Source organism: Tursiops truncatus, chromosome 1 (genome assembly GCF_011762595.2).
Source record: "Tursiops truncatus isolate mTurTru1 chromosome 1, mTurTru1.mat.Y, whole genome shotgun sequence".
In the NCBI taxonomy this organism is placed as follows: domain Eukaryota; kingdom Metazoa; phylum Chordata; class Mammalia; order Artiodactyla; family Delphinidae; genus Tursiops; species Tursiops truncatus.
The window spans coordinates 35,211,300-35,223,319 of NC_047034.1; the positions used below are offsets into that span (position 1 = coordinate 35,211,300).

The window sequence follows — 12,020 nt, forward strand, 5'->3', positions numbered from 1 at the left end:
CCTTGGGTTTAGACCCCTTTAATACCTCTGCTATATGAGATGAGAGGGATTTAGAACAATGAGGGTTGATTCTTTCTTGCAGTTTAGACTAGACCCCTGCCTTTCTAAGTGGGATTTGCCTTAGGGTGCCTTCTAGCCCTCTGAGATCCAAAACAACCCACTACCCAAGAAAATTAATTAGAAATGCCAAGAATGACTTTTGCTGCCTCCCTAAGGATAGATCAGAACAGCAGAATGACTTTGATACCTACAACAATCTTCTGTCTTCTGTCTCCTTCAGATCACTGTTGAAAGCTTAGCAACACTGTGAAAGTTTCCCAGATTGGTAACAAGTCTTTATTGAGCAGATATTATATGTATCAGGCATTGTACTAGGTGTTTCACGTACACCCTTGTTAATCCTTAAAATAATACTGCAAAGTAAAAGTCCCCGTTTTACAGAAGAGGAAACATGTTTAGAATCATTCACTCGTTAGCAATTATTTATTGAGCACTTACTAAGTGTTATTTCAGGCTCTGGGGATACATCAGTGTACCAAGCAGACCAAAAAAAATCATTCACTCGTTAGCAATTATTTATTGAGCACTTACTAAGTGTTATTTCAGGCTCTGGGGATACATCAGTGTACCAAGCAGACCAAAAAAAATCATTCACTCGTTAGCAATTATTTATTGAGCACTTACTAAGTGTTATTTCAGGCTCTGGGGATACATCAGTGTACCAAGAAGACCAAAAAAAAAAAAAAAAGATCCTGCCTGCATGGATGGAGCTTGCATTCTAGCAGGGGGAGACAGACAGAATATAATCAGATAAATGTCCGATGGTGACAGGTACAAAGGAGAAAGTAAAGGAGGGGAGGAGACCCTGGAAGGCAAGGAACTCCGTGTGTGGTGTTGAAATTTCAAATAGGGGCTCAGGGAAGGCTTCATTGTGAAGGCGACATTTGAGTGAGCCCTGGAAGTGATTGGGGTGGGGGCAAGCAGAAGGAATAAAAGTGCAGAGCCCTGAGGCTATTAATGATGGGCGTGCCTAGCCCTAAAACCTGGCTCCCTAGAGCTTGCAGAACTGCCTCTCTTAATAGTTCTTCCCTGACTCTGCTATAATTCAGTACTTAGTTGATTCACCTCTTTATTTTATCATCAAATATGTATGGAATGCTTATTTTGTGCAAATTGCTGCAATGATAAGATGGAAGTGCTGCCTTTGGGAACTTAAAATTTAGAGGAGGAGTGAGCACCTTTGCTCACTAGGAATGCAGGTGGCCTGGTGGAGGGCCCGGTGTGCCCTGGAGCTTGCTGCAGTCAGGCTGCTGCCTGGGGGAGCAAGGTCTTCTCCCTTGCTCCCCCAGGATATATATAAAAGGAGTAAATCTAGACTGACCCCCCAAATCTGGACTGTGTGCCTTCACATGTCTTCCCTCTTGACCCTCTCTGACAGAGGCAGTACCTCTGACAGAGGTAGTCCAGGTGGTCTGATTCCAAGTTTTATACATAAAGAGGTTCAGGGAGCAGGTGGTGGGAAAGTGGTGGAATCAGGGCCACAAAGGATACAGAGACTCAGGGTGAGCTCCTTGAGGCCGGAGGGGTCAGGGGTGCGGTCACTTTTGCCTGGTATGGACTCACACCTGTGACAGGGCCCGGGGCCAGTGCAGACAGAAGTTTGGCCAGTGGGAGGAGTAGTTTGAGGGACTCCACTGGGGCTCCCATCTTCTGTTTGCTGAGGGGGGAAGACCCAAGGTCTCCCTAGGGATGTTTCTGGTAATGGGAAATGCTTGGGATTACGTTGACTGGCTATCGCCTGGAGCCGGCGAGGAAGGGGGTGATGAGAAAGGGCTGGCCAGGCTGCAGCTGTGGCTGAGGCTCTTGTCCTCTCTGGGCCCTCCCAGGGTTTCTCTTTTGCTCTGAGGAGTTGCATCCTTCCTGTGTTGAGCCTCCCAGGTAGACCAGTGGGCAGGTACACTCAGGGTGCTCTCTGAGCCCCAGCTCTGGCCATCTTTGCCTCCAGTCTCTCAGGAGCTGGGTGAGCGGAAGTCAGGGCTCGGGATGGAGCTGACCGTTAGTGAAGATGGGAAAGTGAAGCAATGGGTCAGGTCTGTTTTTTCCTGAGCATGTGCTGTGACAAAGGAAGTTGCAACATTTTTTTCTCTCTCTTTCTTTTTATAGAGCAAGAAGGGGGGAAAATAAGTCTTCCAGTAAACTTCAGAAAAAAGATCTGGTCTTTGAAGGATGGCTGTTCTCCCCCTCCCCCGCAGGGATTTTTTAGTTTGTAGTCTTTCTCCCATCCTTCCTCACCCGCCATCCCTGCCACCGTCCCTCTTCTCTGAGGGCCTGTGTCTCTGCAGCAGGCTGAGCACCTCTCCCGAGCGGAGGCAGTCAGTAACTTGGTCTGAGGGAGCCTTGAGAAAGCATCTTGTCCACTGTGAGTGTGTGTCCAGGCAGATGCTGGCAAAAGGGTCCCGAAACATGGGAGCAGGAATCAAGGCTGAAGGACCACACATGTGAAGCTGGAGTCCTTGGTCAGGTTTGAATTTGGCCTTTGTGCTGTACCTGGGCAGGAATCCAGTTGTGTTTTTTAGTGTGCAGATGATATATTTTCCTGATGAAAACGTTCGAGGTCTGGAAAAGTAGTGGAACTTTTTTTTTTTTTTTTGGCGAGATTTATTTCTTCTCCCTTGGATTTCTGTACCCCAGAACAGCCAAAATGTTCCATTACAAACCAGCTTTGAGACTCCACCTTTAGTCAGCTAAGGGATGTTTTAGGTCATCCTTGAGAATGAGGTCTGCTTGCTCTGGGGAAACTGGGTGGTTGCACCAGGCAACAGGCCCCACTGTCCGGGATGGGGTGACGGCTGCTGGCACTGTTGGTGTTAATTGCTTTCTTGGGCAGAGAAGGGCAAAGCCCTGGGGGGTGAAGATTTTTGTTCAGACTCTTTGTTCTCTGTACCTGTTGTCTCTGGTACAGCTGTCACAGAGCTCCTCCTTTCCTGCTGTTTTCTTTGAATTTAATCTCCTTGTCATCAGGCCGGTCTCTTCAGGCTGGGGATGAGCTCCAAGAGGTGGTAGTGGAAGGAGCAGAGTCACAAGTTTCTTGCTTGTGTAAATCTCAGAGTGAATACATAAACCCTCTTTCGTAGCTAGCCGCACTGGCTGGTCCAGTAGCCACTAGCCACATGTGAGTGTTTAAATTTAAATAATTAAATAAAGTTAAAAATTAGTTCCTCCGTAGCACTAGCTACATTGCAAGTGCTCAAGGGTCACATAGAGCTAGTGACTATCGTGTTGGGCAGCGCAGATAAGAGAACATTCTATCACTGCAGAATGTTCTCTCAGACAGTACCAGGCTCTGAGGTCATCATTCTACACCCTGGTAAAGATTTAGCGGAGCTGGAAGGGGATTTGTGTAAGAGCATGAGGAGAGGTTTTGGGGCCCAGTCGAGAGGGTAAAAAGAAGGTGATCATTTAGAAAGGGACTTTAAATAGTATTTTGTTTGTCTTGTTTAGGGCTGCATTCCAGCAGATGGTCATCTAGCCCAATTGCTCCCAGCCAAGTCGACTGTCAGAATCACCTGTGGGTAACATTTGAAAATACAGATTCCTGAACTCCACTCTTTGTATCTTATTGTACAAGACTACAGAGGTGGTGTTCAGGAATGTGTGTTTTTGTCTGTGATAATTATCTGTGTTTGGCAACCTTTTGAATCTATTCTTAAATTCCTCCAGTGTTAGGGGAGCTTATCCCTTTTCAAGAAAACCTTACTCTTAAAATATTTTTTTTTCTGGTTTTAAAGTTTTATGTTTGGAGGTTCCTTAAAAAACTAAAAGTAGAATTATCATATGACCCAGCAATCCCACTACTGGGCATATACCCTGAGAAATCCATCATTCAAAAAGATACATGCACCCCAATCAATGTTCATTGCAGCACTATTTACAATACCAGGTCATGGAAGCAACCTAAATGCCCACTGACAGATGAATGGATAAAGAAGATGTGATACATATATACAGTGGAATATTAGCCATGAAAAGGAACGAAATTGGGTCATTTGTAGAGACATGGTTGGACCTAGAGACTGTCATACAGAGTGAAGTAAGTCAGAAAGAGAAAAACAAATACCGTATATTAACGCATATATGTGTAATCTAGAAAAATGGTACAGATGAACCGGTTTGCAGGGCAGAAATAGAGACACAGATGTAGAGAACAAACGTATAGACACCAAGGGGGGAAAGCGTGGGGGGTGGTGGTGGTGGGATGAATTGGGAGATTGGGATTGACATGTATACACTGATGTGTATAAAATAGATAACTAATAAGAACCTGCTGTATTAAAAATATATAAAATGCAAAAAAAAAAGTTTTATGATCATCAAGTCAAAATTTAGTTCCCTGAAGTTGTATCATCCTTGGTGCTAGTGGTGTTTTCTGGAGCCTCACAGAACGCATCAGTCACATCTTCCTCACTCGGCCTTCTGCAGATAATTGCGCAGGGCTGTGTGTGCTCCTCTGCTGCCCCAGCGTCATGGCAGGGTTTCAGACTACTTGACCTGCCAGGGGCCCTAGAGAGATGCAGAGATGTGACATCATTCCCAGGATTCTTCTGATCATCAGGCCTTGCTGAGAGATTGAGGAAAGGTCCACATCTCAGTGGACCCTGACAGTGGAGAGTCCTAAGGGTCATCCAGCTGGTACAGGCCGTGCGTACCTTCCCCCTCTTTACATCCTGCTTCATAGGAAGGAGTCGCTGTTTCTCTGCATGGTTAATGCTTGCTTTTTGAGGCCACTGATCTGGTTTTCTTCAGAGGCATTGAGAGACTCAGCCATCTGTACCCAGGCAGATGTGACCACAAACATTACTTCTATTTAGAGACCTTCAGTGGCCTCCCCTTGCCTCCAGTGTGTCCCTCGAACTCCTAAACATGGTGTTCAGGCAAGCTGGCTTTGACCTTTCTTTCTTCCCCCACCCCAACACGCACACACACACGCACACGCACACACACGCATGTATGCGCACGTCTCTCTTTCTCTCTCTTTTTCTCTCTCTCCTTCCAGGAGAGGAGAGGGCTCCATCCCACTCTGCAGTGCGTTCTTCTGCTTCCAGATCTTCTTTTGCACCATTCACTTCTTCATCCTTTTATTCCTGGTGGAATTGTGTTTCTCCTTCGAGGCTTAGATTTTACCTGTCCCCCCACCCCCAATTCCAGGCAGAATACCTTTCTGCCCTATACTGGTGGTAGCTCACGCGAGCTCTGTGACTGCTCTGAATTTAAATTATGGTCACTCCCATATCTCGGCCTGCTGGATTCTGAGCCCCTTGAGGACAAGAGTGTGTCTCGTTCGTTTGGTGTCCGCGAGTGCAAGCACAGTGCCAGGCTCTTAGCTTAGCTGCACCATACCCACAGAAGTGGGTTAGCTTCTTGCCTGTTTGTCTTCTTCTGGATTCTGACGAGACTGCCACAGAGGAGCTGAAGCCTCTTTTCCAGCACCAGCATTTTTACCCCCAGTGGCCTTGGGCCTTATCAGCTTGGATGAAAAAAGTACTGTTTAGCAGCTGATAATTAACGAGCAGAGCAGAGCCTTGGCTGCCTCAGAGGCAAAACTGGTATTTAAACAATAAAGTTTTTAAAATCAAGAATTAAAGTGTCAGCTTCAGAAGCCACTACATCCAAACACAAGCCCTCCCAGTTAGAGAAGGTAAGTGGAATAATGGAGCCAAAGAATTCTTTGTAGCCTGAGGAGTCCAGGGGGAAGAGGCCGGGGCGGGGGTGGGGGGATCGGGGGGGGGGGCATGGGGGTGGTGGTGGCAGGAGCGGGAAAGGGGCTTTTCTGTTTCTGCTCTTGGAGGTGGGGTCTGGGATTGCTTGGGGAGATGGGGGGATGCTTCACTAGAAAGAGCTCTCAGTGTTCCCTTTCACTCCCAGTTTCTATAGATTGAACTAATTTTGCTAGGTGGGCAAAAAGAGAAATTTGGAAAGGTAGGGTAGGAATAAACTCTGGACTTTTTCCTAAGGTGATGAAACATGCACTTTTGTATTCGGTGATAGATGGAGACTGTTCAGTATTACCTCGTGGGATCTCACCTTGTTTCCTTCTGATGCTACTAGGGTTGGGAGGGAAGAGCTGACGTAGGGCTTCCTCCCTTCTTGGGTCAGAACCAGAGCCTGAGGAGTTCCCCAACCTCTTGGTGCTGCCCAGATACTAACCACGATCTGCATCTCCACTGAAGGTGTTCTAAGAAATATGCATGCCAGGAGCAGTCCGTGGCTTCAAAACAAGGGCAGAGGTTTTAAGAGGCTTCCTGTGTGAGGGGTGGCGGGCTGGAGAGTGCCTTCAACTTGTCATCAGGGGGCACCTGCCTCTATGCTCAGCTGCAGAGGTCAGTGGGTGATGCCCTTTCAGAGTCTGCTTTATTGTGAATGAAACAGAAAGCCCACACCAAGAAACCAGAGAGGCTCCTGAAGGGGCTTTTCGACAAGTTCACCCCAGCGTACACAGCCTCTATTTTTCCAACGCAAAGGAAGGATCTGTCGGACAAACCATTTTTTTTCGGGGGGCACTACTTCCAGGTCCAAGAGATGGTCTGAGATATATAGTTTGAATATAAAAATACTGTACTTTCTGGGAGATGTTGACAGCTAATGTCATGTCTGAGTGTCTTGTCACTCTCATGATGAGGGGAAGGTTGGATGAGAACCCTTGCTAGTCGAGCTTGGTTAGCCTGCTATTCTTTTAAGGTTTCTCTTTGGGAATTGGTGGTGGTAGTGGCTGAGCTCACCCAGACCATGTGTGAGACTTACGGTGGTGGCCTCTCCCTGACCACAGGTGTGTACGTTGAATGCAGTCACCCAGTTACCATTATGGACAAATGCAAAACAGTTGGAGGAGTGTAGGGGGAGACTTGGTAAGGGAATAAAACCAGCTGGCTTATCTGGCGTTGAACCCTTGTCCTTGGTGACATAAGCACATATGATTCACAGCCAATGTTGGCTTGAGTGTGTGCAGAGGTTCAGTCTTTTGGATGAAGTTCTAATGGTCCTTGCGGAAGCTTTGTCACCGGTTGAACTGAATTGTGAAGATACCACAGCGCATGCGCGCTCGTGAATCTGTTCATTCATCTGTTCACTGGAAGCTTATTGAGGGGGGAACATGTAAGCAAAATATTTCTTATATATTCCAAACGGTAGAAGAGCTGCATACTGGGGACTGGGTGAGCATGGAAGAAAGAGCCACCCATTTCTCCAAACACCAGACAGGCTTGGAATGTGTTGGTGCATCACCAGCCCTGAGACACTCTGTGATCAGATGAATCTGGGAAACATTCTGCAGTGCACATTAACATTCTAAAGGCTCTGAGAAGTTCTCTAGTAAAAGAATCTATTTGACTGCGTATAACCTGGTGCTTCTGACACATTTAGGGCCCCCTTTTTACCTATCACTTATTAACATCCTACAGAATACTATTTGAGAAATGGCAGTACGGTCTCCCAGCTCTGGGAAAACTGTCCAGTGATTCAGAGAAAAATTCACCTGACTATATGTTAACACAGGTTTGAGAGGCTTAAAAAACTGTGTGTGTGCATGCTGGGGGTGTGGCAGAGAAGGGCCCCTGGCAGGTGGCTTCCATTGAAGTTGGCCTGTCTGCATTCCTGCTGGCTTTGTGCTTCTGGAGAATGCTTTTGTCCTGGCTTGAACATACTGAATAGCAGTTACATCTGTCATGCCTGGGAAGTGGCAGTGTGCAGTTTGGGGGGTGGGGAAGTGGGGAGGGGGGCGACGACAAGCAGTGAGCAGACACCCCTGCTTGAGGCCCAGGCTGCTGAGAGCTCCTCACCATCGGAGAAGGGAGGGCCTGCTGATCCGGAGGCAGCTGCTTGCTAGGATTGGAAGTGTAAGGGCGCAGGAGTTAGCTCCCTTAGCTCTGTGCGTCCTCCTTGTCTGACGGGGCAGGACTTTGAACCTTGAGGTGGCAGTGTGGGAGAAACAGGTGGGCTGGATATTTCCTTCCCTCCCCAGCATCCAAGGGCATCTGGAGGGCAGACCAGGGTGGAAAGGCACTTGGCTTTTCATCACCCGGGGGAACTGAGGTGAAGGCATTTTGGTTTAAATTTAAGGAAGAATTCAGAATTGGGAAGTGGATTTACTAAATAAAGTTTGTGGAGTTTTAAAATTCAAGAGTCTCGGCTAGAATTCTTTTCAGACCGTTGGTGACTTGTCGGTGGTCCCCCTGATGGCCGGCTCCCGAGGAAGGCCTCACTGGCTTCTTCACTTGGAACAAACCCAGGCCCGGGGAGTTCCCAAGCCCACTGTGGGCCTCTGCGGCCTCCTGGTGCAGCTTTGCACGGAGGTCATGGTTGCTTACAAGGAAATTAACCACTGAGGGAAAAAGGGAATGTTAGTGGGAATCAGTCCCTCTTCCTGGAGATTATGCACTTCCAATGTAGGTAGAGCTCAGTGTCATGAAAGCAGGCCCAGGATTTCCTGTTTGTAAGTGTGTATGTATTTATATTTTTATGTTCTGTTTCCTCTTTTGACCTCCCCAAAGGGAAGGGAGGTAGTCTGTCCTCAGGAACTACGGTGAGCTGTCCCTCATCTCCCAGCTTCTCTGGCCATCTCCCTGTCTTACCTCAGCCATAGCCACAGCAGCGGCCTGGCGTTGCTCAGATGGGGGGAGGAGCAAACCCAGGCCCTCTGGTTGTTGCCTGTGGGAGTAGAGAAAGGGCAGATGCTGCCCTCAGTGCCCCCTGAACAGGAAGTCTGGGTGGGCCGGGCTTTGGTTTGGGAAGCAGGAGTATTAGCTGCTGCCGCCAACTGGGGTTGTGTTTGCAGACTCCCAGGCTCTGGCATCCCCAGAGGGACCAGTAGCTCTGAGCCCTGAGGACTGGCGGCCCCCAGGGAGGGAGCCCTTGCCAGGAACCTCTGGTGGGTCTTGGGTAAGGGTGGAGGGGGGCTGGGCAGTAGGAGAGGAGAAGGGGTGGCTCCTCCCTCTCACATCAGCTGGGATGCAGCACCACTGCTGGGAATGCATTCCCGCCACTTCTAGGCAAATTGGTCACTGTGGAAATTCTTTCTTACTCCAGGGTGGAGCTTTCCTTGTTTAGAAGAACCTTCAGATGTGTTCTTTCCAGGTCCTGGCAGTGAGGCACTAAGCTGTTGACCTGCTGCCCCCTCAAGGCTAGAAGGCAGGGCAGTGTCTGAGCCCCATTCCTGTCATCTCTCCTTCTTGTTCTCCCTTCACCTGTCCTTCTGTCTTCACCTGATTCTAGCCTGGTGCGTAGTAGGCATGGATTGGGGGAGGGGTGGCACAGCACGCCTGGTGTTCCTCTTTATCACAGGTCCTAGCCTTGTTGGGTCTCCGTTTCCTGTCATGGCCCTCCTTGCATCTGGGACGCATTTGGACCTAGACAGGGTGTCCTGTTGTCCTGCATGATGAGGATTCCAGATTTCCCCTAGGTGATTGGCCACAGTTATTCCAGGGGAGGAGTGGGATTTCCCCCACCCTCAGGCACTCCAGGCTCCTATAAGAGTCTTGACCTCCAAGCAGCCTGCCCCCCACCCCCTCCCCACAAGGAGAATGGTAGGAAGGAAGTCGTGCTGGAAGTTGTTTTTTGGTTTGTGAGGTAACTGTCTTTGGTTTGAGAAGCACATAACATATCCTTCTTCCCTTTAAGGTCTGAGGCCAAAAGTACTAGATTCTCTGGTTTCCAGGGAAACCAGAATGGATAAGGCAGAGAAAGAAGGGACTGGTTGTAGGTACTGAAATCTAAGAGGGGTTCCTGGGGTCTCCTATACTTTTCCAGGGAATGTATGTGGTCTTCTCAGGGCCCTGGGTTGTACCCCTCACTCCATCAGCAGCCAGTGTGGAACCTTGGCAAACGTCCTAAACTCTCTGCACCCTAGTTTCCACGTGCCTGAGTGAGGATCTTGTCGGCCGCAACCGGATTGTGACTTTAAAGGGCTATGGAATATGTGAAAATTGAACACATTTTCAGGTTATATTACCTACCTAGAAAGAGAGAATCATATCAAAGAATTTAGCGTCAGAAGAAACCTTTGCCCTCAGGTAGGCTAGGCTTATCTAAGATACCACAGAGGAGGGGACAGAGTGCAGGTTCTCAGCAAGGTAACTAACTGTAGAGCTGGGACTAGAACTAGGCCACTCAGCTTTCCGGCGTCTTCTTCTTTCACTTGGCCAACTCCAGGACATGCGTCCTCCGGGTGGAGAGCCAGAGTAGGCAAATCATACCACAGAAAATCTGACAGTCTTGTATGCAGTCAGGTTTACATGGTCTATGCTATTGTGGGCAGGGGAGCAGGGATAGTCAAGTAGATAATCTTCAAATTATTGAAATTGGACTTTTCAAAATATCAGTGACTTCTTTTGTTTTTCTCCAGCAAATACATCTCCTTAATTCTCTTGGGTTTCCGTAATGTTCTGTGTCCCAGAAACCTGCTGGGTCTTGGGGGGCAGGGTGCTTCTGCTCATTGGTTCAGTGTTTGCGGTGGATAATCCACAAAGTGGAGTATTCTCGTTCAGACAGAGCTATTTGTACCCAGTCCCTTCTTTTGAGTACATACTGATACGATAGCAATCTTCTTGTTGTGGGAAACTTGCCTGTAGGAAAGTGGCTGGAGCTTGCTGCAGCTCTAATTGCATCTCTGCATCCTTTGGTTCCTGTCTAGAAACATGGTTCGCAAAGATGTGGTGAATAGTTGACTGTCAGAGCTGGTCCCTTCACTGTCCAGGGGTGAATACCAAGGCCAGAGAGGGGCAGGGCTAGAGTCCGATAGAGATGGAGCTTGTCCCATGGGAACAAGAACTTACGACAGCAAAGGTCTGAGCACTAACCTCACATATCCTCCATCTTGGCTAAGATTGCCTGTCCCCAGGTCAGCTGCGCCTTTTGCAGTTCTGCCCTTGAGAGGCCCCTGTGCTGTCTGAAGGCCCTCTTCTCCCCCTTGCTGCTGTCCTCCCATGACCTCCCGCCACCTCTTCTTTCCCTAGTGCTCCCTATTGGCTGTTACTTCCTCCACCGCCCCCCCCACCTTTATTATGAAATACTTTAAAAGACAGTGAACTTGAAAGAACTGTGCAGTGAACACCCATATACACAACGACCTAGATTCTACCATTAACATTTTACTCGCTTTCTCATGTCTTTCTCCATGTTTCCATCTCCCTATCCATTTATCAGCCTATCTTATTTTGGGAATGCATTTTATAGTAAGTGGCAGACATCAGTACCGTTTGCCCTTAAACATAGCATACGTAGGCATTAATTAGAGTTCAATGTTTGTTCATGCGTTTAAGTAATTTTTTTTTGGTGGTAAAATTTATATAGCAGTGAAATTCTCAGATTTTAAGTGTATCATTTGACGAGTTCTGATAAATGCTTCCATCTGTGCAACCTGAACCTGTGTCAAGGTAGAGAACAAAAAATTTTATTACCCTGGTAAGTTCCCTCATGCTCCTTCCCAGGCAATCACAATTCTGGTGCTTGTTTCACTAGAGATTAGTTTTGCCTGTTCTGGAATGTCCTATAAATAGAATAATCACAATGAACTCTTTTATGTAAAGTTCATCCACCTGGTTACCTGCATTGGTAGCCCGTTCCTTTCTATATGGAGTAGTTTTCCGTCGTATGGTTATGATACAGTTTGCTTATCCATTCTTCTTCGGAGCATTTCCAATTTTTGGCTGTGATGAATAAAGCTCCTATGAGTGTTCTTGCACAGGTCGTTTTGTGGACATAATGTTTTCATTTCTCTTGGGTCAATACCTAGGAGTGGGATTGCTGGGTCAAAGGAGGCTGTTAATTTCTTGTTCCTGAAATTACACTCTGTATTCTGCACCCAAGATCGTGAGTATTAGAAAGTGCCTTATTGCTCATCTAGATTATTCTTTCACTCAATGTAGGAATCCCCTGAGAGCCCACCTGAGAGCCTCTGCTTGAGTGTTTCCAGGGATAGGGAGCTTACTACCTTACAGGCCCCCGCTATTGGGGGATAGCTCCTTTTAATT

General features: G+C 47.7%; 1 protein-coding gene and 1 long non-coding RNA gene across 2 annotated transcripts in view; both read left to right on the forward strand.

The window, feature by feature from the left end:
- The window catches only part of MAPKAPK2 (MAPK activated protein kinase 2), a 44,204-nt gene that overhangs the window by 11,974 nt on the left and 20,210 nt on the right, over window positions 1-12,020 (forward strand). The gene's annotated exons all lie outside the window — the stretch shown is intronic.
- The window catches only part of LOC141278327 (uncharacterized), a 37,485-nt gene that overhangs the window by 10,267 nt on the left and 15,198 nt on the right, over window positions 1-12,020 (forward strand). The window contains exon 2 of the long non-coding RNA XR_012330874.1: window positions 3,502-3,568. This is a non-coding gene — a long non-coding RNA (uncharacterized lncRNA). The remainder of the gene's footprint in view (window positions 1-3,501; window positions 3,569-12,020) is intronic.